The sequence below is a fragment of the Suricata suricatta genome, chromosome 5 (assembly GCF_006229205.1).
Source record: "Suricata suricatta isolate VVHF042 chromosome 5, meerkat_22Aug2017_6uvM2_HiC, whole genome shotgun sequence".
NCBI classification, from domain to species: Eukaryota; Metazoa; Chordata; class Mammalia; order Carnivora; family Herpestidae; genus Suricata; species Suricata suricatta.
Genome location: NC_043704.1, coordinates 54,467,705 through 54,494,045, shown reverse-complemented (window position 1 = coordinate 54,494,045; position 26,341 = coordinate 54,467,705). Strand labels below are relative to the sequence as shown.

The following is a 26,341-nucleotide window of genomic DNA, read 5'->3' as shown; positions in this document are numbered from 1 at the left end:
GGGAGCCTCTAGCCACACGTAAAATGTGGCTAGTGCAACTGAGGGACTTGATTTTTAATCTTATTTAATTTTAATGTACTTAAATTTAAATTTGAAAATTGTTTTTCAATTCAGTTATAGGGAGATTTGATTATGTTTGGAAAAACCTGGGTCTGTTAGTGTACTTTTTCAACCGCAAATTTTATGAAATCTAAATACCAATCAAATATTTCCAAAGACAATTTAATGACTAAATTGAAGTGCACTACATATGTAAAATTCAAATTTTATAATTCAGCAACTTCATATGATAAAAAGGTAAACTATCTCAATAAATTTTTATACTGAGTATATGGTGAAATGGTAATATTTGAATATATTGAGTTAAATAAAATATATTATTACAATTTATTTTAATAAATCCTTTTGTTCATTCATTCATTCAATTAATAAATATATTTTATAATATACATTATTGTATGTTATTTTATTTATTATTTATTTATTATTTATATTTATTATATATTATATATTATTATATTTATTTTTTGTAGGTTAATGTATTTTAATAGCAGACTTATAGGAACAGCTTAGAAGACAGACAACATTAAAAACATGTACTTGCATGTAGGACAACTCAGTTAGAAAAGCATAGTGGATGGATGGAATCTACTGTATGATAAAAATGCTACAAACACCATTTAGTTGCTGTCAATAAGAAATTTACTTGTTTTAGAAAAATCCAAATGCTGGCGTTGTCCAGAAAAATTTAACAGGTTTTTAAAGTAATCTCTATGCCCAATGTGGGGTTTAAACCCGTGACCCTGAGATCAAGAGTCACATGCTTCACTGACTGGGCCAGTCATGTGCCCCCATGTTAGCCACTGCCTTTTACTATTTTTGTTGTTTTGTTTCAGCTCCCAGATAACTTAAAATTACATATGTGCCTCTTTTATTTCTATTGGATAGGGCTCTCCTAGGTCACTTTTTTTTCTACCTATGTGAAGAAGAAGGCAAATGAAAAATTATGATGTCTTAATTTCATCCTCAATATGTGAGATATAGATTTGCTCAAATAAATTGATATTCAAAAATTTATTATGCACTTGATGAGAACACTTCAAAAGCTTCTACACTAAATCAGTATTGTTTTAAAATTCTGTATTATGCAGTGTCAGATCTACCTTGCATCCAAATTGCATTCTGGGAATCCTTTTTCTTTTTTAACCTTATTTTTTAGAGCAGTTTTTGGCTCACAACCAAACAGAGCAGAGAGTTCTCATATACTCCTTCCCCACCACATGCACACTATCTGCACCAGAATGGCACATTTGTAATAATCACGAAGCCTACTTTGATACATCTTATTACCCAAACAAAGCCCACAGTTTGCACTAGAGTTCATTCTTGGTGTGGTATGTTCTGAAGGAATATACAAGGAATCGTTTTTCCTAATATATGTTACATATGGTACTTCTTACTTACCTGATTTAAAAATGGAATTGAGGGACACCTGGAGGCTTAGTCAGTTAAGTGTCCAACTCTTGATTTTGTCTGGGGTTGTGATTTCACAGTCGTGAGATTGAGCCCTGTGTCAGGCTCTACACTGACATTGCAGAGCCTGCTTGGGATTCTCTGTCTCTCTCTCTACCTTTCCTTCACTCGCTCATACTCTTTCTCTCTCTTAAAATAAATAAACATTAAAAAATGGAGTTGATTTAAGGGTTTGCAATGGTTTAAAAACAACTCTTTTTCTAATTAAAATGTCATATTATTGAAGAAAAATTGAAAATATAAAAATGTACTTTTTTATTAAAAATTCTTCAATGTTTATTTATTTTTGAAGGAGAGACACAGTTTGAATGGGGAAGGGATAAGAGAGAGAGAGGGGGACACAGAATCTGAAGCAGGCTCCAGGCTCTGAGCTGTCACCAGCTGGCTGTCAGCACAGAGCCCCATGTGGAGCTCGAACTCATGACCATGAGATCATGACCTGAGCTGAAGTCAGACGCTCATCCAACTGAGACACCCAGGCACCCCTGTACTTTTTTTAAAAAAGAAAGGAAATTAATCATGGCCTAAACCTTGTAAAAAAAGTCAATTCACAATTTGTTGTCAGTTTCTTCTCTGTGTGTATAAGTATACATTATGATTATTCTGTAACTTAATTTAATGACTCTCTTTAATCACTTTAAAATATTTGACCATTTTCTAATGTAATTATTTTTGAAACTGAATAAATACCAATATTATCCCATTAAATATGTACCATTATTTATTTTATCAATCCAAATTGTGATTATTCTTACATATAAATTTTTCCTACATCTTTATTATTTCCTGTGGACATATAGGACTGTGTAAAAGGGTAAGAGCAGTAAAACTTTGGATATCATTGTCAAATTGTTATCCAAAAAGGTTATATATGAGAGTGGCATTTTTGCAATATCCTTTCCAAAACAGTATTATAATTTAAAAAGTGTTCATCAATTTGAGAAGCAAAACATTGCTGTTTTATATATTTATATATTTATTTATTTATTTAAAGTAAATTCTACTCTCAATGTGGGGTTTGAACTCACAACCCTGAGATCAAGAGTTGCATGCTCAGGGCGCCTGGGTAACTCAGTCGGTTAAGTGTCCGGCTTCGGCTCAGGTCATGATCTCACGTTCGAGGGTTGAGCCCCGCGTCAGGCTCTGTGCTGACAGCTAGCTCAGAGCCTGGAGCCTGCTTCCGGTTCTGTATCTCCCTCTCTCTCTGACCCTCCCCTGATCATGCGGTCTCTGTCTGTCTCTAAAAAAAATAAATAAAAAACATAAAAAAAAAAAAAAAGAGTTGCATGCTCTACCAAGGGAGCCAGCCAAGTGCCCCAAAATGTACTGTTTTAATTTTTGGTTTTGATTACTGATAATATTGAACATTAAAAAATATGTACTAAACCAAAAAGCTTCCTTTGAGGGGCACCTGGATGGCTCCGTCGGTAGAACTTAACGACTCTTGATCTCCAGGTTGCAAGTTTGAGCCCCACATTGAGTGTAGAGAGTACTTAAAAAATAAATACAAATTAAATTAAAAATAAGAATGTTTCTTTTGAATATTCATGACCTATGCTTATTTTTTGTGTAGGTTTTTATCTTTTCCAATATTTGCAAGATATGATCAGATATAAGGATATTAAACCTTTACCTGCCATTAATGCTGAAAAATATTTTTCCATGTTTTTTTACTTCTAATTATATTTATAGCAGATGTGGTTTTAATTTTTTTAAGTTTATTTATTTATTTTGAGAGAAAGAGAGTGCATAAGCATGAGGTGGGGAGGGTGAGAGAGAGAGAGAGAGAGAGAGAGAGAGAGAATTCCAAGCAGGCTCTGCACTGACAGTGTGTGGTTTGAATCCAAGAATCATGGGATCATGACTTGAGCCAAAACCAAGGGTTGGATGCTTAACTGACTGATATGTTTTTAATTTTTGTTACCCCACATACCAATCTTTTTCCTTTATTGTTTCTTTCTTATCTACGTTATAATCTGATAGTTACATGTATTTAAACCTTTATTAAGAAAATAGTTCATTCTATTTATTTTTTCTTCCAAGATTTTATTTAAATTCAAGTTATTTAACATATAGTGTAGTATTGGTTTTAGGAAAAGAATAGGTGGTATCTCATTGCGGTTTTGATTTGTATTTCCATGATGATCATTCTGTTTTAATTGGGATTTTATTTTGGTGTATTTATGAGGTAAAAGATCCATTTTTTTATCCCAAATAGTTAACCAGTTGTTCATTTATTAAATAAGCAATTTTCTCCACTTTTTAAATGATAGCTTTCACACATACTAAGTTCTGTATTATACTATGGTCATTTCTGTCCCATTCACCTGTTCTTTTTTTTTTTCCTCATTGAGATCTTAATTTATACAATTCATTAATTAATCTGGGATGAACTGACATCTTTGTAACTATCAAATTATTTTAGAGGATAAAGATAGGAGGTTCTATGTATGTATCCTTTGCAATTGGACTATGTAATACATTTGTGATGTTTCACAGTAATTATACTTAAGAAAACCTAACTTTGAAAAGTATTTGTTGGCATTATCTGATATTAGGAAATGGATTTTGAATAAAGAGAAGGCAGAAAAGAGGGCATTGTATGCATTCCTTATAGGACCCAAAGGAAGTTAACAACTTACAATGGACTTCCTGAATAAAGAAAAAGTAAACTAATGAGAGAGGGAAGATGAGAAATAAACAACAGAAATGATAAATAAAAGGGAAAGTTAAAAAAATAGAGGAAGAGCAGATCATGAAAAAGAAAAGTTGAATTTGTAAAAGAAAAAAAAAAGCATACAGAGAGAGAAAGAGGGAGGAAGAGAGTAAGTGTTTGATGTAAGCTGAGATCATTTAAAAACAAGAAGGCTGGCACAAAGCTACTTTCAATTTTTCTGTTAACCGATAAATGAAGAAGGAACTAAAATATAAAGGGGGAGGGGAAATCCTATTTTAGAAGCTTCAATTTAATAAATTTAAAGAAATAGTTTTCTTGTAATATGTGTAGATTGGTTTTGGAATTATATATATTTTTGGAATTATTTTTTTAAACCATGTACCTAGGTTTATACACATATATGCTTCATTATTTGAGCACAGAAAACATTTTCCAGCTTGTTATTCATGCTTTATAATTTAACACCTGAAAATCCCTAGGCTTATTGAAGTAGTTTTTATTTGATAATAGTGAACTCTACTTATTATTTCTGGACAGCTTTTCACTGTAAGATATAGTTGTTTGTATAAAAGTCTAATATGATACAAAAAGTATTCAGAAATAAATTACTAATATTTAGATATGTGGGGAAAATAACAGGGTAGTTCAAGGTTATATTTAGAGAAAGGGAAGTATAGAGCTTGGATTTAGATTTTCCCACATGGAATGCAATTGCCGATTTCTACATTTCTTCCTGAAGGTGGCAGTATTTCAGTGACTAAAACAGTGATGACAAGAGCTCTCAGAGATCATTGAAGGTGTCATTTTGTGACAGGAAAGTCCCTTCGGCAAAACCTTTCTATTTCTCACTTTGATTCATATGCCTGTAAGGACACATGCTGCCTGTTGGCTGACCAATAACTCCCTAGAATGAGGACTCTAGAGAATAAGGTAGCATTTTAGTTGCTCAGATATTGGGGAAAACAAATGTTGGCATTGGAGAGAAAAAAGAATATGTTATTAAATCTAGAATTTAGTTCAAAGTAGAAAATTTAAAGAGATAAGTAGAATGATGTGTTTCATGATTGTCAGGTACCATCTTTGCTGAGTGAGTGGTTTTTAATTGATATTATTTTTCATAAGAGACAGCAAAATTTTCCAAGTGATTGGTAGATATAGTGACTATATATACACAACTTTATTTTTGCCAGGAATTAAGACCTAGGCAAAAATTAAGAATATTAACAAATTTTGGGACAAATATATTAATAATCAAAAGAAAATTAATTTTATGGCCAACAGACACATGAAAAGATGCTTAACATCACTAATCATCAGGGAAATGCAAATCAAAACCACAATGAGATATCACCTCACACCAGTAGGAATGGCTAACATCAAAAAGACAAGAGTTAGCAAGTGTTGGGACAAAGGGAATTCTCTTCTCCTGTTGGTGGAATGTAAATTGGTGCAATCACTCTAGAAAACAGTATGGAGATTTCTTAAAAAATTAAAAATAGAAATACTACATGATTCAGCAATTCCATTGCTGGCTATTTACCTCCCCCAAAAAACCAACCTCCTACTAATTTGAAAAGATATGTGTACCCCTATGTTCATTGCAACATCATTTACAATAGTCAAGATATGGAAGAAACCCAAGCGTCCATCCATAGATGAACGGATAAACAAGATATAGTATAAGTATACAATGGAATATTACTCAGCCATAATAAAGAAAGGAGATCTTGCCATTTGTGACTGGTCACTGGATATCTGTCATACAGTTTATGCATGGACAGCAAAGCATGTAGTTGTGTTGCTTCCTTGTCTTCCAGTGATAAACCCAAATGACATGTTTACAAAAAGAGAATTGGCCAACAAAATGAACATGCAGCAAAACAATGAAAGTGGTAACACTGGACGTGAACTTTGAATCACATGTAGGTGGAGGTATGGAAGAAAGAACTGGCCTTGGGATGTTGATACTTCTGCTGTTCAGGAGATTCTAAATATGCAGCTAGAGTGAAATAATGATGGTGAGCTTGTAGAATCTGTGAGGCCCTTGATTGTGATGACAAAAATGGAGATGTCCCAGAAGCAGCAGTGCTGGCAAAAAGCTTCACTAGAGGATCTCTTGCAAATGTGTATGACATTAAAAGTGCAAAGGATAAAATGTTGGAAACTAATTCAGACTTAGAAAGGAACATCTAGTTCACAAAGTCATAGCAACAATATTTGTTTTTATACTATACCTCAAAGTAAGGAGAACAAAAGCACCATTCACGCTAATCATTATTCATGCTAATCTCGAAGGCTTTTTTGCAAAGAAATAGAACACTTCATTTTTCAATGTTTCAAATCACCATTATTAAGTAGATAGTAGTTTTATTATTTTTTAAATTTCTTTATATGTTTTTAACTGACAGTAAGAATGTTTAGTTCTGACCAAAACAGGAAACTTTCTCACTAGGCTTCTAACTTTTAACAGTGTTCATGCAAATTTTTATTTTGTCACCAAAATTAAGTTAAATAACTTGCATTATTCTGCATATAATGTTGAGAGTATAAGGCAGAATATATGTATATATACATATACATATATATACATATATACACATATATAGATATATAAAATAGCATGCTCATTAGGATTACATTGAATTTAAAAAAACATCACCAACTTAAACATGCTAGTATTCCCATAATAATTTATTTAGAAAAGTACCCATCTCTTTGGTTTTGAAACTATAATACTTCTTTAGTTACAAAATAAATGAAGAAAATAGGCAAGACAAGAAGCTAAGATGGAAACATTCAGAGTAAAAATTATTGCTGCATTTGGGAAAACAGAAAACTTGAATTGTGTACACAGCATTTGGGTTTTTAAAAAATTTTTTTTTTAACATTTATTTTTGAGAGAGAGAGACAGAGCGTGAACAGGGGAGGGGCAGAGAGAGAAAGAGACATAGAATCTGAAGCAGGATCCAGGCTCTGAGCTAGAGGTCAGCACAGAGCCCAACGCAGGGCTCGAACCCGCGAACCATGAGATCATGACCTGTGCCGAAGTCCAACATTCAAACGACTGAGCCACCCAGGCGCCCCACACAGCATTTGGTTTTGTAGTTAGGTGTGAAAGCCCCAGTGTTGGCTCTCCTTCCTTCCTGAATCTGTTCTTTTTGTGATTAATGTTCCTCATTCTTTAACTTCTCAGCCTCTTTCTATCTCTAAACAGAAATTTGATTTCTACCATGAGGCCCGCTTCTTTGTTGCTCCTGGATTTCCTACTCAGTGTGTCCCTGGTGTGGGCATTACATCAATAAATAGGTCCTCTACCTTCCTCTGACTCCTTTCACCGTCTGGTTTCTCATCCACCCATATCAGAATTGGACAGTATCAGAACATTGCCTTACCTGGTCATGGTCATACTTTCTTTTTAAGACAGCAGAGGTGTTTTTTGAAAAAAGTTCTTCAATGGAAGAAGGTAAGAGTCAGATGAAGAACCAAGTGGAGGAGACTGGAGATTCATCTGATTGGTTTCAGGAGGGACCCCTGGGGCCTCTGCCTGTGAATTCCAGTGTTCAGAACACAGTAGTAATGTCCCTGGCTCAACTCATTCTTTGCCTACGTGTGCAGGTTTTCCTACCATTTTAGATCCCTTTTACAGGCCCATGTCTTTCCTTCTTTGAACCTTAATAAAGCACATTCAAAAGTGCTTTAAAATTCAAAAGTATTTTTTAAGTAGAGGTTTTACCACATGGAGGCAGAAAGTGTCTCTAATTTCCACTTGCATGATCTGGTCAATACAACGGACAAGTTGTATTGTTTGGGTTTCCCCAGCATCAGTGACATGATATAAGCAATGCTATTGTATTATAAGGTTAATAAGAAATGGGTGTTTCAAACTAGTTACATGAATGAAATTTAGGCAATATATTTGGGGATGAATGACAGAAATCTGTATTTTCTATAGCCGTATCAGGTTTTACAGCTGTCATGAGACATTCAAATACATATGAACCATAGTTTATTTCCTATGACATGCACTGTAAATAGGCTGAGTTTTCTTTAATGAGCTATTTTGTTTTGTTCTGTTTTCTAAGGTTTTTCCATTCATAGAAAAGTCACCTAATGGAAGAATTCATAATAAAAACCCACTTACATTACCAAGTGGTATGAATGTGTCTTTTATACCTTTATCTTTGAAAAATATGAATATAAGGAGAAAGAAAGAGAAGTTAGTAATAGTTTGCACTGTAGGGCCTAGCAGGAGAAGCAGTTTTGTAACTCAGGAATAGGAAATCCATTATATAATATTTAAGTATAATTTGGTCTTATTTTATTTTACTTTTTATGGTATACCAATGTGTTAATTAGACCACTAATAAATATAATTTGTTTTGAAAAAAATTAAGCAAATTCTTAAATAACAATTTGAAATCTGGTTTCATCTTTAGTTTTAATCCTATTTTCCTGGAAAAAAATCTCACAAGATATGTAGATTAAAATAAAAGAAATGTAACATTGACTAAAAAAAAATATTAGTTGTGACATTTTTCCAGTACTATTAGTTATGAAATGTTTTAGTTAAAATTTGTACAGTAAATTGCCATCTTTCTTCATGGAAACCAGTTCCTTTTACAAATTAATATGAAGAGTTTATATTTTAACATTGGGCCCCAGAGTCACCAAAACTCTTTTTAAATAGGATAGAAAACTTTGTTTTCAAGTTTTTGATTGTACAGCTATGATAACAGCACTTTTTCAGCAAAAAACCAACGGAAAATCTCCCAACACACATTTTCAAATTTCTTTTGAAAAGTACTGATTATTTCACTTGTTACCAAAGGGTTACTTTTTCCTCAAAAAGATAGATAAAGTTCATGTATTTTCAAAAAATTCTGCTAGATAGAATGCTATTCATAGCAATTTGTTGATAAATGAGGAACACTTGTCACTTGTAAAAGAACAATGTGTAACATGTCCTTAAGTTTGAGGACTTTTATGTGCTTTCTCAAGATAACTTTATCTCTGGTAAGCCCCAATTTGCAATGGCTCTCCACTTTTGGCTACATATTAGAATCATCTGAAGCATTAAAAAACAAAGAAAAACCAGTTGCCTTGGTGCCTCAGTTGGTTAAGTGTCTGACTTATGCTCAGGTCATGATCTCAGGGTTGGTGGGTTCGATCCCCACGTTGGGGTCTCTGCTGTCAGCACAGAGCCCACTTTAGATACTCTGTCTCCCTCTCTCTGCTCTTCCCCCACTTGCTTTCTGTCTCTCAAAAATAAACATTAAAAAAAAGAGAAAGAAAAACCAAAACAAACAAAATTCCAGAAACCAGAAAAACTGTTCCTAGGCTCTACCCCTGGAGATTCAGATTTAATTGACATGATGTGGGACTCAGATGGTAATGTTTTTAAAAAACATCCCAGGTCATTCTCACAGGCAGTCAGGATTGAGAACTACTGTTATGTATAAAACTATTTTCTTGGATACTTTCTATATTATTTGTATATGATTACAAAGTATGATATATTCTGTTTAAAATAATATAATCCATAAGTTCGTTTAAGTGGGCACAGGTCAACAGCAGTAGGTCCCAGTATCCAGGAGCAGAACAACTATTGTTGCTATGTAAAATCGTCTGTTTGGTAACCCTCACTCTTCCCTCTAGTTTTTAAAATTAAATTTCAATTTAAAATTTTATTGTTTTAATTAAAAACTCTAAACTTAAAAAAAGCCTTAATTAAACATTTTTTGAAAAATTTAAAAGCATGTAACATGAAATTTACTGTCCTGGAAAGTTTTTTAAAAGTATCTATTTCTGAGAGAGAGAGAGAGTATGAGTGAGCAATTGCAGAGAGAGAGAGAGTGGGGAGCTCAGAGCAGGGCTGGAACTCAGCCGATGTGGGCTCAAGCCCATGAACTGTGAGATCATCACCTGAGCCAAAGTCAGATGCTTCACCAAATGAGCCACCGGGCCCCTGTCTTCGTAATTTTTAAGTATACAGTGCAGTGCTGCTAACTCTTTACATTGTGTGTAACAGATCTCTAGAACTTTTTCATCTTGCAAAACTGAAACTCTGTGTCTGTGAGACATGTCCCCATTGTGCCCTTCTTTGAACCCATGGCAACCACCATTCTACTTTATGTTTCCATGACTTTCCTACTCCAGATGTCTTACGTAAGAAGAATCATAGAGTATTTGTCCTTTTGTGACCTTCTGGTTACCTATTGTTACCCTATCGTGCACCTTATTTGTCACGTGACTGTCTCACAGAAGGAGAGATGGAAGAAGAGAGCCACGTCATAAATACTGGTTAGCATTCATTTTTTAAATTCTTTTAAACAAAAATGTATATGAGTAAAAGTTCTGGCATTTTCTTTATTCAGCACCATGGATGGTCTTGTACGACTCACCATTAATCCCCTTCACCAGAGACCATCAGGAATATACCTGTAGTTGAACAAGTCAAGTTTATTACTCATTCATTGCATCAAGGGGAGCCACATGCCATAGGAACAGTGGTGCACTTCAGTAAAAGGAAGTAAAGAAAGACTTATTGAAGGATTTGGGAGATTTCAAAGAGGGCCTAAGGGGGCAGAGAATCCCTCTAGATGAGTGCTGTCAGGAAGTGAGGGCAAGGCCATGACTGAGGATAGCAATAAATCTTACCGATAGAGAGGAGAGGGATAAAGCTATAATTGGTTAAAAGAAAAAGGCAGCAGAAATGTTAGCCAGAAGAGGGGTATGCTTGATATTTTGTGAGTTGTTTACAGTGACCAGATTGTGGTCTGTGCTTAGACAAGTGGATGCTCCATGAGATTGTTTATTTGCCCACGGTCTCCCTGCTGAGGTCAGTCCAGTTTGTGCGCACACTGAGACTGAGCTCTAAGTGTCAGACCAGTTTCTGGATTTCAGGAGCTACTGTTTTCTTCATCACCACTTTAGGAGATGTGTAGGTTTGGAATCAGGAAACCCGTGACTCAGCCTCAGTTTCACCACTATCCAGCCGTGTGATCCTGGGCATGACTTACTCTCTGTCACTTCAATTTCCTACTTGGTACCTATATTAAAGAAACATGGTGAGAATTAAATAAGATAAAGCATCTAGAATGCTGAGCAGATGAATTCTTATAGAGTGGGAACTCATGTTAGCAAATTAGGGCCTCTTTTAGCTTTCTCTCATGGGAAATTCTTGTATTTATTTAAGAAAGACTTATTGAGTGACTACCATGTACCAGTCATTGTGCTCGGTGAACAAGACACATGAGGCCTCTGCCCTCACAGAAACAATAGTCTTGCTTGCATGTCAGACAATTCAATAGGCAGTTTAATAAAAGGTGAAAAGTTCTATGCCGGGGGACTGCAGTAGTCCCTAAAATAGCCTCGCTGGGCTGGGGAACTGTCTGTGGGAGAAAATGATGTTTGAGTTAATATCTAACAGATGGACAAGAGTTATCTGGGGCAGAATGCTACCAGCAGAGGAGCGGCATAATACTAAAACCAAAACTTTCTAAATTCTAGAAAACCTTTTAGTGGAAAACAAACTAAAACCCAGCAAGAACCCTCTCACTTTTTAAGTACACACCATATAAAACAATTTCTTTTCAAATCTTGCCTACAATTTTATATGCCACTGCAATAGTGATTATCACTCATTAATCAATTAATGATGATAGAATGCTTTGAAAATACAAATGCAGCACATTTGATAACAACTTGATGATTAGCATGATTGCTGTTTCCGTTAGTCTGTTTGCTCTCTGGGCTTGGACTCGCAACTGTCTGCTTGCCTGTACCACAGACAGCTGCTTCACAATAGGCTTGGTTTAATGGCTATTTTTAGCTTTTCTTTCCCTGGGTTGTGAATGAACCGAGAGATGGCTAATAATGGAAAGCAAAAAAAAAAAAAAAAAAAAAAAAGTGGTCTGAATGACTTCCCAAGTACTTTTCTAATAAGTCATTCTGCAATGTTTATTACTCTCCCAGTTTCTGATACACTAAAGTCTGGCTAAAAGTATTAGGAGTCTGTGCTGTGGGGGCATCTGGTGAATCAAATGTACCAAGGGCTATTTTGGGTTACTTCAGTATATAAATATCCGTGTTTGGGAACCATTAAATGAACATGACTTCTTGTGGATTCCACTTATTACCTTGACTATTACACACAATTTTCAGAGAAATAATGACCAATGGAATTGTAGCAATTTATATCTTTTCCCCTAAAAAAAATTTTTTTTACTGTTATCATGGTCTGCCATTAAAAAAAAAAACAACAAAATCCAAAAACCAGTTCAGATGACTTGATTGCTGATGAACATATGAAAGCATTTAGTTCACAATTAAACTCTATTAAAGTGGGGTTTTTGTTAGCTTCTACAAGAAATAAGTAGGATGAGCAGATAGGGTGGCAGCATCCTATTGATAAAAATCACATTGACTGGTAGACATAACTGCATCAAAATGTTGGCTTTTTTTAAAAAAAATGTTTATTCATTTTTGAGAGACAGAGAGAGATAGGATGTGAGTCGGAGAGGGGCAGAGAGAGAGGGACACGGAATCTGAAGCAGGCTCCTGGCTCTGAGCTGTCTGCACAGAGCCCGACATGGGGCTTGAACTCACAAACTGTGAGATCGTGACCTCAGCTGAAGTCAGACGCTTAAACAACTGAGCCACTCAGGTACCCCCAAAATGTTGGCTTTAACCCAGTCTGAAGGAAGTTTCTGGTAAAATGTTTTTCTCTTTAGTGTATAGAAAGCACCCCTCAGTTATGTGGCATGTCAAGTACACTTGGTCCGTTGCCTAGATAGGCTGTTGGGAATTTGACTTAGGGAGGCTGCAGTAACAGACCTTGGCCTAGTAAAAGCTGAGGACATGTTTCTTTTGCATGTGTTGAATGCATGTGGTTATCCTTTGGCCAAAAGTATGGTCCTTCCTATCAAGAGCTTACTTTCAGTAAGGGAGAAAAGACACATTCACAAATATGTTCATATTAAGTTGCGTAGATGGTTGTAGGGGCAGTAGGAAATGAATGACATCGATCAATGCTGAAAAGAGAGCAGAGAAGGGAGAGATTACTTTGAGCTGTGTAGCTTTCCTGGTGGAGGTGGCTTTTGGAATAGGCCCCAAATAATAGGAATTTATTTCAAGCAGCAGAGATGGGACTGTGGGTGGGAAAAGAGATAGCGTACCAGCCCTTGACAATGGCAATCTCAAGAGCACACAGAGAGGGTGGCAGAGGATGTTCAGTTCTGTCTTTTCTGTCTCAGACCTCTCTTTGGGAATGGTGACCCAGTGTCCCAGTTTTGTTAGAATAGTCCCAATTTATACCTTCTGATTTCTGGTAACAATGGTGGGCTCAATAATGTCTCCCAAAGATGTTTTTGTCTTGATTCCTAGAACCCATGAATTTGTTACTGTGAAAGGTAAAATGAAATGAAGTCACTCTTGTCAAAGGTTTTTAAAATGGAGCTGGGAGACCATTAAGGAAGTGGGCCTTGGGGCGTCAGGGTGGCTCAGTCGGTTAAACATCTGGCTTCAGCTCAGGTCATGATCTTACAGTTTGTGCATTCGAGCCCCTCATCAGGGTCTGTGCTGACAGCTAGCTCAGAGCCTGGAGGCTGTCTTTGGATTCTCTCTCTCTCTCTCTCTCTGACTCTCTCCTGATCACGCTGTCTTTCTATCTCAAAAATAAATAAAAACATAAAAATTAAAAAAAAAAAGGAATTGGGCCTTATACACTTCCTCACTGGATGAAACCAGATCTTTGAACTTTGAAACAGACCTTTGGACCAAACTAAATAGTCCAGGACTCTGCCTGAACACCTGTAGGGGACTTTGCTTAGTGATAGCAACTAATTATATTCAGTTAAGATTAGTTTTCTGCTGCCAAGACCAATCAAAATTTTTTTGCAAACAGTGAATATAAGTTTTTTTTGTTTTTTGTTTTTTGTTTTTTGTCTTTTAAAACCTTGACTTTTGTGTCTGGGGGACACAACTTGTTTGCAGCCCAAATCTGTGCTCCCCAAATTATAATTCTGAGACCCCCAAATAAATGTTTTTGTTTTATTTCAGTTTTGCCTCTTTTCTTGGTGAACATTATCTTACATGCTAAAAGAGACTTTAATGATGTGATTACTTCAAGGATCTTGAGATGGGGAGATTATCTTGGGTTATCTGGATGAGCCCAATGTAATCACAAGAGTGCTTTTGGAAAGTAGGTAGAAGATCAAAGTTAGTGGCAGGAGATGTAATGACAAAGCAAGAGGTTGGAGTTATTTGAGGAGTGGCCATGGGCCAAGGGACGGGCAGCTTCTGGAAGCTGAAAAAAGTGAGGGGACAGATTCTGCCCTCAGATCATCTATGAAGAACCAGCCTTGCCAATGCCTTGAATTTAGCCCACTGAGAGCAATTTTGGACTTTCTGGCCTCTGAAACTATAAGATGATAATTTTTTTGTTGTTTTCGAGTCAATAAGTTTGTAGTAATTTACAACAGCAGCAATAGGTAACTATACTCAGCCCCTTGAATTCCTCCCAAACAACCTGGTCTAGTGATACATAATATCTTTATTCTATGTGTAGGCCACAGCAGCTTATAAAACCATAGTTCTGTCAAAAGTAACTTTAGGAAGATTTTAGTCCATTTTACTCTGATTATCAGGGATTAGACCTTGGAGGTCTGCAAGAGGACCATTCCCTGGAGGATGAAGAGTGGGGTAGATAACATGAATATATACATAGAGGCAGATTGCCCGCTAATCAGAATAAATGGTGTGAGCATCTAGAGGATCACCACAAATGGAGAGATGGGTTAATACACTGAATCCTTTACTTCAACAAACTTGTGTGCTCAGATTGCTCTGGGGTCTTCATCAAAAGCTTACTTTGGGAGGGCGTCTGGGTGGCTCAGTTGATTAAGCCTCCAACCCTTGGTTTCGGCTCAGGTCACCATCTCATGGTTCATGAGTTCCAGCCCCACATCAGGCTCTGTGCTGACAGTGTGGAACCCACTTGGGGTTCTCTCTCTCCCTCTCTCTCTGCCCCTCCCCTGCTCACTCTCTCTGTCTTTCTCAAAATAAATAAATAAACTTAAAATTTTTTTTAAAAAGCTTACCTTGGCTTCCGTCATGACTTATTCTTTTGGCGGACTCTGGCATAGGCAAGAAATAGAAATTCTGGTGAAGATATTTTCAGAACCATTATTTTCAGAAGAGTTGGGAGGATTTATTTGCCTTTTAGATTCATGTAAACTCTAAAGAAGTTCATTTGCCCAGGAGCATCTCAGTTCATTTTCCAGGAAGGGTATTTTCTTCTAAATAAGTTCCTCAGTTATATCCATAATCTATTTTAGAATAAACATGTAACTTCTAATACCATGATTTCTTCAATCAAAGAATCTCTTGAAATATTTTAGTCAGAAAAAAAAACCCTCCAGCCGCAGCCAATTTCTGTAACTTCTATCTTGCTTGAGGGATGAATCTCTAGTCAATTGTTTTTTATTTGTAAAATGTTTTGATTCTTCAAGGATTTCCACAAATTTCTGAGGCATTCTTTGTAGGAGAATTAATTTAAGATGGCAACTCATTCATATATGTACCATAATGGTGTCTTGGCCCAGTTTATGATATAATAGAGAAATTCATTTCAGTACTGACTAAACCAGTAAAATAATTCTATCTTTGTGATACTATAAAAGCCATCTATTTCTGTCTCATTATTTCTTGAGAAATAGATTTGTTCAAATGCCTATATAAAGGAATGATTAAATTATATACTAATTTTAGTTTTCAGAAAGATATTAAAGATTTATTTTTATCTTTCAACTCCTTATAATATGAGTCCTAGGAAAATTATCATTTAGACTTTTAAGTTGACTATTTTTATCCTTCATGTTGACAGAATATTACTTTATACTATAATTATTCTACTAAAGACTATATGGCTATATAGCTTCCTATAGCAGAGTATATATGGTCCTGATCTTGCTTTCATAGTTTTATTCTGTTCTAAATTTTAGAAATTGTTTATTAATTGCCAAAACTATAGGAAAAAGTCAACAGAAGGAACAATGGCAGCTATATAGAAGCAAGATAAAAATTAGATTGGCACAAATTAAAGTTCTTAAAGTAAATAATTAAAAAATACAACTTATAGAATAAAAATATTATCCACAAATTAGTGTAATATTTTTTATTAAAAATATCCAAACCTTCAGAAATAAAAAATAGTAAATCTAAGAATCTGTGAAAATAACAAGGTAAAATAATGCTAAGTGATAGTTGGAAAACTCCAAGTCAAATGGAGAAAAAAGTTGATAGTTAAAAACCAATGTATTTGGGGCACCTGGGTGGCTCAGTTGGGTGAGCGTCCAACTCTTGATTTCAGTTCAGATTATGATCTCACAGTTTATGATTTCAAGCCCCTCTCTGCACTGAGTGTGGAACCTGCTTGGCATTCTCTCTGTCTGTCTGTCTGTCTCTCTATCTCTCTCCCTCTCTCAAAATAAAGAAACAAACTTTAAAAATAATAAATAAAAATTTAAAAATAAAACAAGTGGTTGGGTGTGCCTGGCTGGCTCAGTCAGTAGAGTATGTGACTCTTGATCTCGGGGTTGTAAGTTCTAGTCCCACATTGGGTATAGAGATTATTTAAAATCTTATAAAACAGAAACAAAAACAAAAAACCCACAAATGTATGTACATCAAGACTACTAAGAGCATATGAAAATACAATGACATATAAAAGTCAGTTTGAATAGTACAACCTCACTTATTTAGTAAGTGGTAGACTGACATTCAATCCTAGTTCCTGGGTAAACAGAAACTTAGTCCCACATATAATTAGGACCATCCCCTAACATTAAACATTTTTGTCTTTGACTATATTAAGTGATTTGTTAAGATGAACAGACTTTCATCAAAACTAATGAAGAGCAACAATTAAACCAAACAACCTAGTGTGTCCTAATCCATGTTTTCAGCAATATTCTGCTATCTCTTCAATGCTAAGGGTTCACAATTGCCAGATAGAATAGTCTATCACAGAAGAAGAGATTCAGTCAAATGCTCCCCAGTAGACACCTGCTTCTTAATGAAAACAAATGGTTTAGTCTGTATATAGAGCCAAAGTACTTTAGAATTTTAGATGCTTTACATAACTGAGGTCTCTTATTTGTCTCCATTTATAGATTTGGTAAAACATCAAGCTGGATCTTTCGGGTAGTAAGCATATTTCTAAAGTTTGTGGGCTGTTTTTGTAACATACCAGAGAAAAGAATTTAGGACAATCAGAGCCACTCAGAAGTCTAGGCAAAGAAATAAGTGGGGATGACTCAAAGGTCACATAAATATTGTACAAAAAGTTCTGTTGGGTATATGCAAAAAAATTTGTAAACTATAAAATCACATGAACCAAGGGTTTTATGTATCAAATATATATGTGAAATTATAATTATGAAGAGCAATTACATTTATGACACAGCTGGACAAATCTAGATATACGTTAATAAGTTACCTTAAACTCTGTCTCACAGTTTGTATTAGTATTAGTGATTACTAATAGAGTCATGTAAGTTAGACTTCAGTTGATTAGTGATAGAAAACTATTAGCTAAGTACTCTCTAAACTCTACATGAGAAGATTCAAAGGAAGGAAAAAATTATGAATATAAAAATATAGGCAAGTTTTGAACAATCAAATACTCTTTAGTGAACATCATTTGCCAGGCTTTGAATGTAATTAACATGGAAAATCTTTTGTGCAAACACAGACACAGATATCCCCTCCTCTAGACGCTACCAGATGGTGAAGACTTGTGCATTCATTAGAAAAGAAACCTGTCAGATTTTATACCTGGAAGGAATCTTTAAAAATATTTATCCCAAACTCTTTATTATACAATGAGAACCTGGGACCACAAAGGTAACTTGACCTGCGTAGGTCTAGAAAACTATGAGATGGCAGAAAATGTCATGCCATAGATAAATAATGCTAATCAAATAATATCCCTTTAATTTCTTTGGATGTATTTAGACCAGTGCTGATTAGGTTCAATAGAATTTGGTTTTGTCAGAACTGTGGGGGCAAGGGAAACTAGTGAACGTTTCTCCTCAGGCTGGAGAGTAAGTGAGAGAGTATATTCGACACTTTTAGGGAAAAGCTCCAGGGCTCCACACGTGAGAGAAGATATGCCTCCTTGTATGCTGGTGGCTAAGTTGGTTTTCACGAGTAAGAAGTAGAATGTGTTCATTTTCATTTTCTCTTGTACCTACGGTGCTTTCTTCCCAGAAAGTTTTCCAGAATTCTTCTGCACTTGTGATTTTTCTCCCTTTTCTCCAAACTGCCACTTTCTCCAACTACTGGCCTTTGCTCTATTGCAATAACTTTCCTGCCTTGCTCTCTTCATGTTTCCTCTCTCAGAAGCTGTGATTTCCTGATCCCCACCTGTAGGTTCAGCCCCACGCAGGGCTCTAAGATCAACAAAGCAAACCTTATTTTAGACAAAAGAACTTGGCTAAGGATCTATTCAATCTTGCTATTCATATTTGTGCCTGAGTTTTGGCAACTAGACTGTTCCTTGTTGGATTCCAAGGTGCCAGCCTATGCCCGGGTTCTGGTCTTTGGGAAGATGGATTGGCAGCAGTGGAAGCAGGTTTCTTCCCATAAGAATATTCTCTGAAAATTATAAAATGTCAATATTTTTTTAAAAGGTGATTATTACTAAGATAAAAAATATATTGAGGGAGTAGAGGAAAACCAGAATATTAGGAATGTGGGAGAGAATCAAATGGTGGCTCCTTTTTAAACACTTATTCTTTCACCAAACATGAGCCCAGGCCTTTCTCATATGCACCATATTAGAACCTTAGTTCTGAACCTCAATTCCATGACTGTGTTGCTACTAGATCTTTCTGATGTCAACTCCCTTCCTGCTTTGATCTCTAAGTTGTGGAGGCTTAATGGTTATGTCCTGATTAGATCTTGCTGGACTTCTCTGTCACTTATTGCTTATCTAAAGTACCATATACTGTCTATTACTGTATTGAAAAGACACACTGTTTTTTCATTTCCACTGCTATGCTTACAAGGTTATCTGCTGGGACTTGGTTTAAGCCCTTCTAATCTCATAGGATCACCCAACGCCAACACTATTGCCCTTGAAAGGCAGTGGTGGCAGTAAAGTGGCTGGAGGAGTGTTGGGCACACATGGGCTGAAAGTCTTTTTTTTTTTTTTTTTTGATTTAGACAATTGTCTGGAAATCTGCACTGATATAAAACATGCAAGGTATCAGGTTAGCAAAAAAAAAAAAACACAAAACCACCATCTTAGTTCTTTGTGGTTCTATATTAGCAGTCTGGCTAAGTTCAGGAATTCATTCTACATCCATCTTCCTTCAACATTTGAAATCGGTAAACTAACCCTTTGCTAGAAGCGATATTAATAATAAACACATGATGTCTTAGTTTGGGTTCTCTGGGAAGCAGACTCTGAGGTGGAGATTTATGTTCAGAGAGGTCACTGAGGCAGACTCTCCAGAACTACCGTGAAGAAGTAGGAGAGCAGTGTAGGTACAACAAAGGCCTCAGCTCGTGTCCCAGGGAGCATCGTTCCTGGGGGTGGTCCTTTAGAGTTGTTTGGTGCAAAGAGGCTCAGCCTTCTTACACCCACGCTGATTAGTCACTGGATGTGGACCGCCCCCCCCCAAAGGGGGTGTACACTCCAGTGAGTCATCTCCCTTTCCCTGAGGGCAATTGCTGGAGAGACCCGCTTTGTGTGCAACCGGGCCCAGTCTCCCTCGCAGCTGACTAAATGTGTGCCTCAGTCGTGAAGGGCAGATCGGATGGCTCCCCACAGTGTGTACACATGCGCACACACATATATACAAATGGATACACATACAGCTGTATTCCTGCTTATCACTGTACCTTGACCTCACTCAGCAACTACCTTTATCTTTTTATTTAAATACAGAATTCCTCAAGAGAGACGTTACTTTGATTTCAAAAAGAAGTTCTGGATATCCCAAGTTCAAATAGGGTTATTTTATACTCAGTATCAAAAAGTCACTTTATTTCTTTCTTTAAAATTTATTTATTTATTTTGAGTCTGAGGAGGGGAGAGGCAAAGAGTGGGAGTGAGAGAGAATCCAGCTGTGGAGCCCAACACAGGGGCTCAAGTCCCCCCCACAAAGTTGGAGCCTGAGGCACCCAGGGACCCCAAAAAGTCACTTTAGAGTCTATAAAAAGACCATTCTCAGGGCACTTGGGTAGCACCATTGGTTAAACCTCAGATTCTTGATTTCATCTTGGGTCATGGTCTCACAGTTCCTGAAATCAAGCCCCGTGTTTGCCTCCCATGCTGATAGCATGGAGTCTGCTTGGGATATTCTCTCTCTCTCTCTCTCTCTCTCTCTCTGCCCTTACCCCTTCACTCTCTCTCAAAGTAAATAAACTTAAAAAATAACATTCTTCCCACCTCCACATTCTCACCACTAACCCTACAGCTTCACCAGAAAGCTTTTATAATAAATTATTTGAAATGTTTCTAAAGGCATTTCTTTCACAGAGAGAATAATACCCTCATGTACAAAAATCTATATCTCAGCTAATGGCTAAGGATTATACTGACTAAAGTGTAATGAGGTCACCATGTTAGGTTAAAATTAAGGATATTTCTCTTTAGCCTTTTGGGCCCAAGTGTCAGGCTGGCTATTCCTCTGTGTTAAAAATCTTATATTCTTTTTCATTTATAATAAAAAATTCCATTAAAGTAGCACCCTGACCATAATCTCTAACCTCTCTAACTCAATTGTTCAGTCCATTTTTACTCGTAGCTGACACTGTCAAAAAACTTAAAAGAAAAGAAAAGTAAGACTGTTGATGATTCCAGACTAATAGCAATACCTTTTGGGGGGGTATGTAATCAATTTTGTCTGTAATTAATTTTGTTAATAAATTTGTTACTGAATTAATTTTGTTTGGATGAATTGGTTAATTTTACTATTTTAGTATGAAAATACATTAACATGAGGGGCACCTGGGTGGCTCAGTAGGTTAAACGTCTGGCTCTTGATTTTGGCTCAAGTCATGATCTCAGGGTTCATGAGTTCAAGCCCTGCAATCGGTCTCTGTGTTGATAGTGTGGAGCCTATGTGGGACTCTCTGTCCCCCTCCATCTCTGACCCTCCCCATTCATGCTGTGTATCTCAAAATAAATAAATAAACTTTAAAAAAAGGAAAATACATTAACATGATATGTCCTCTGTTATAACAAATTATCTTGCTGCACTCCCTAGGGAATGAATGTTTAGGGGGCAATCTATGAAACACAGTAATGCAGGAACTGACTACATTGTCAATCGAATGGATTATTGAGGGCTTGTGTTTTTCTTCACAAATGTTGAATTTTTTTTTTAAGTTGTCAGGTAAGGGTGAGGATCAGATTCTCTAGTAATGTTTAAAAAAAATTTTTTTTAAATGTTTTTATTTATCATTGAGACAGAGAGAAACAGAGCATGAGCAGGGGACGGGCAGAGAGAGAGACAGAATCCGAAGCAGGCCCAGGCTCTGAGCTGTCAGCACCCAGGCATCCCTCCAGTAATGTTTTTCCAAGGTGTCCAAACCATTCTGTACCAAAAACCTGAGTTTTCCATTTTGGCCTCTTGTAACTTCATCCTTAACCTTTGCATTATTATTGTTATTAATTACTGATTTTTATCTTTGGCATAGTGATGGGCATTAAAGAAAATGATAAGATAAGAAGTTAGCAAGTTGAAAATGGGTTTGTAATTGAAAAGGGGAAACTAACTGTAGATAACAGTAACTGAGTGCTTAACATCTGGCAGGCAGTGTCCTAAAACCCTCAGTATTTTCATAATAGTAAGAGACAGGGATTATTTCTGAATTTTTTGAATGAGGAAGTCAAGGGCCAAAGAATATGGCCAAAATCAAGTAGATAATGACTGTATGATTTTAGCCCAGGCATCCTGGCTCCAGAGTAAACATTTTTTTAAATGTTTTTTTAGGGGGAGGGTGTAGAGAGAGAGAGAGACAGAAGATCTGAAGCAGACTCTACACTGAGAGCAGAGAGCCCAATGGTGGAGTGTGAACCCAGGAACTCTGAGATCATGACATCAGACGATTAACTGACTGAGCCGCCCAGGATCCCCCAGAGAAAACATTTTTAACTATTAAACTACAATTGATTCTAATTAAGATAATTATATTAGAAAGATTATATTCCCCCCTAATTTCTGTACTTCTGAGTATTTTTATTATGATATAAATTATTATAATTTTTTTCTTGAAATATAAAGGAGTGCTATGGAAAAAGGAACACTGGCCAAATACCTCTGATTAAAGTAGGAAGGAAAGATTTTTTTAAAAGATTAAAAAAATTTTTTTTAATATTTTATTTATTTTTTGAGAGAGAGAGAGAGAGACAGCTTGAGCAGGGGAGGGGCAGAGAGAGAGGGAGACACAGAATCTGAAACAGGCTCCAGGCTCTGAGCTGTCAGCACAGAGCCTGACGCGGGGCTTGAACCCACGAACCGCAAGATCATGACCTGAGCCGAAGCTGGACGCTCAACCGACTGAGCCACCCAGGCGCCCCTAAAAAGATTTTTAAATCTTTAAAAAAAATCTTTTTTTCCCCCAGTTATTTATTTTTGAGAGACCGAGCATTGAGCAGGAGAAAGAGAGGGAGACACAAAATCTGAAGCAGGCTCTAGGCTCTGAGCTGTCAGCACAGACCCCAACACAGGGCTTGAACTCACGAACCTTGAGATCATGACCTGAGCTGAAGTCGGATGCTTCACTGACTCAGCCACCAGGTGCCCCAGAAGGCAAGATTTTAAAGGTATATAGATAAAGATATATAAGCTGGTGGATCATTCCCCAGTCTCTCATAGGAAGCAGTCTAGCACTTTGGGGCATGGTGAAGGATGAGGTCAGAGCTAGAGATATTGGTGTTAGGTGCCACTTGTACCTTTTAAAAATTGTAGGCCTGTGGCCTGGCTGATGATTCTACCTGAACCTGAAGTTGGAAAAATGTGCAGTGAACTCACCCACAGCCACATATGTTGGGACTAATGATATGACACTGGACAATATTGACTAATAAAACACATACATCTATGATCTGACTCTTGACTATCTTACGAATCTCCTGCATTCTAAATGGTATCTTAAAGCTCAGAAAGAGCCAATGTCCAATCCAAAGAAACACATTTGTTCTTGGGGTAGGAGAGGGATTTAGGCCCTGGAAAAATTGACCTCTGTAACAATATAACACTTATTATCCCTGTCTATTTCTCTTGACTGCTCCTTCAGAAGGAGTGGAAAGTCCTGTTTTACACCTCTGTTGACTATTGATTCTTCATCTTTTTAGACAAATAGTATTCTTAGTACACTATGTCCAAAAGTCATCCTTTTCACACCATCCAGCTTTCTTGGTCTGTTTGGGCTGCTATAAGAAAATACCACGGGCTGGGTGGCTGGTGAATAGAAATTTATTGCTCACAGTTCTGGAGGGTAGAAGTCCAATATCAGGGTGTCAGCATGGTTGGGTGGGGAGCTCTGTTCCTGATTAGACTTCTTGTTGTATCTTCTCATGGTGAAAGGTCTAAGGATCTCTGTGGGGTTCAAGAGATCTCCATCTGCATGACCTAAGCACCTTCCAAAGGTCCCACCTTCTTATAGCATGTGAATGAATTTTGGGGGGAACAAATATTCAGACTGCAGCACCACATTTTTTTGAGAGAGAGAGAGAGAGAGAGAGAGAGAGAGAGAGCGAGCACAGTGAGCAGGGGAGAAGGGCAGAGGGAGAGAAAGAGAGAATATCAAGCAGGCTCCATGCTCAGTGCAGAACCCAACATAGGGTTCAATCCTAAGATCCTGGAATCATGACCTGAGCTGAAGTCAAGAGTGGGACACTCAACCAACTAAAGCACCCAGATTTCACCTGCTGGTGCCAGCTAGTATTTTAAGTAGTAAGTGACGTTTTCTCACTGACAGAATGTTTTTCTTTCCTTCCTTCTCCTTTGACATCCCCTCTACCCTTGATTGAAGCAGGTCATCTCTTTGAGCTCTTTGCCCCATTGGAAGGATCTGACAAAGTGGAGATTAACTAATAGTATGTATCTTACTTGGGTCTAAAAACCTCATGGGGCCTTGGGGAGACACTGGAAGTGGAAATAAGCCTTCCTTCCCATTATTCCCCAAAGGAGAGCCATCTTCCAAACCTGTATTCAAGATGGAGAGAGATTGAGGAAATGAGTGGAGAGGTTACAAGGATGAGAAGAAGGTTGTTGGTCCTGAAAGGGATTGGGGGCTGTTTCAGAGCAAGACAATGTAAGAAGTCAGTTCATACAATGTCAAATGTCTAAGGGCTTCTCGAGATTGTGGTCCTTGTCCTCATCATTCACAGACTCTGTTAGTTGCCTTTCCCTTTTGACCTTAATAAGAATTTCCCTTGGTCCAGGCCAGGAATTACCTGGTGATTGTCCAGCAAGAGTGTTATTTCTTGTCCTTGTGCAAGACTTTGTTCAAAGCCAACTTCTGTCTGACTACGCAGTGTAGATAAATCCCTTTTTACCCCAGTTTTCAGCATCCATGGAAGAAAAGTGAGTCCTTGAAGACTTAGATCAGGTTAGGGGAATAGAATGGAATGGAACTAGTTCAAGGCCCCTAGCATCCCACAAGTGGGAACAGTGTAAAGCCTATACTCCTATTTGCTTTTTAAATTTTTAAAAAAGAAATCAAAGTAGATATCTTTCTTGATAATTCCATTTTTTTCTTCTTTTTTCCCTTCTATCCTCTTACTTCTCTGGATGTTTCATTCCAATCTTTATTTTTTCCTGGTCTTCTGTAGATTCTTTAAATGTTGGTGTTCCTTAGATCTTCTTTTATTACTCTTTTCTTTTCCTTTAACACAATTTTTGGAGGGTGAACCCATCCACTCTCATAATACCTTTATTATTATGAAGATTCTTAAATCTGTTGGATTAACCTGGACTTCTTTCTAAACTTCAGAGCTTCATATCAAGGTGATTAAGGTGAGCATCTCTTTGGTGTACCACAGATTGTTCACTCAGAACACCTGACTGAGCTCATTATATTTACCCACTCCCAACTTTTTCCTTCTGTGTCTCAAAGAATTTCAACACCATTCTACTAGTTTTTTAAGTTAGAAATCTGGCAATTATCCTTGTGGTCTTCTCCCCATTCTCACATCCAATTGACCTTCTAATTCAGCTCCTGCATTTATAGAATTCTGATACTCACATTTTTTTATAGATCGTTGTCATAAACTTCCTGCCTCTATCTTCCAAAATTCTAAAAAATGTAAATCTGTTTAACTCTCCACATAGCTTTTGGGATAAAATCTGAAATCTTAACAAGTTGTACAAGGACCACTAAAGGTGGAGGTTGGGGTGGTCTTGCCGAGGTCAAAGCTCAGACAAGGAGAATAGATTTGATTAACACTGAGCTAGCCTAGAAGCTGAGGATTTCAGTCTTTTGTCCTTAATTTATTATGTGGTATATGAGACTAGATTGCTGACCTCTTTCAGGAATAAGTTCATTTCTGTAGCTTCCTTGGGCACTTTTGGAAGTCTCAGAAACAAAATTCGGTGATATGATAATTTTGTGCAAGAGGGAATATTTTCAAAGTATAAATATGCTTTAATCTTTTGCAATTCAGTGTACTTGGAAATATCCCTTTATTTCAAGGGATGCTTATTGTATAGACTGCATGTATATCAGAAGTGCAAAGAAAAAGGGTACTCTCAACTTCTAAAATTCAAAATAAGACTTTAAGCAAGACAGTATATTAGAAAATCAAGCTTTGCAGAAAAGGATTATAGAAATGCTTTAGAATATTAAAAAATGAGTCTACAGAACTCACAATTTAATGTTTTTTCCTCCATAGTGTAGAAATATTTCTCTTTGCCTATGACCTATATCATGACTCTGCTCCCCTAGAATTATTTTATTTTCCTCATAGACACACATCTAGTTTATAGTTCTCAGCCACCTTGGCATTTAGGCTTAACTGTATTACTGAGTTCTGGCCAATGGGACACAAATGGGAGTGATTTGTGTCTTTGCCACAACCTTAAATGTAGGCCAAGAGAAGAATAGAAACTA

The 26,341-nt window shown here is 36.7% G+C and overlaps 1 long non-coding RNA gene across 3 annotated transcripts in view; it reads right to left on the bottom strand.

The window, feature by feature from the left end:
- Window positions 1-10,675: 10,675 nt before the first annotated feature.
- Window positions 10,676-26,341, bottom strand: part of LOC115291694 — a 32,055-nt gene continuing 16,389 nt past the window's right edge. For 2 of the 3 annotated variants that reach the window (XR_003908623.1, XR_003908625.1), the window contains exons 6-7: window positions 15,310-15,345; window positions 10,676-11,259 (exon numbers count right to left, since the gene is read on the bottom strand). This is a non-coding gene — a long non-coding RNA (uncharacterized LOC115291694). Of the gene's footprint in view, window positions 11,260-15,309; window positions 15,346-23,704; window positions 23,827-26,341 lie in introns of those variants that run through there. The other variant, XR_003908624.1, reaches the window with a different exon arrangement.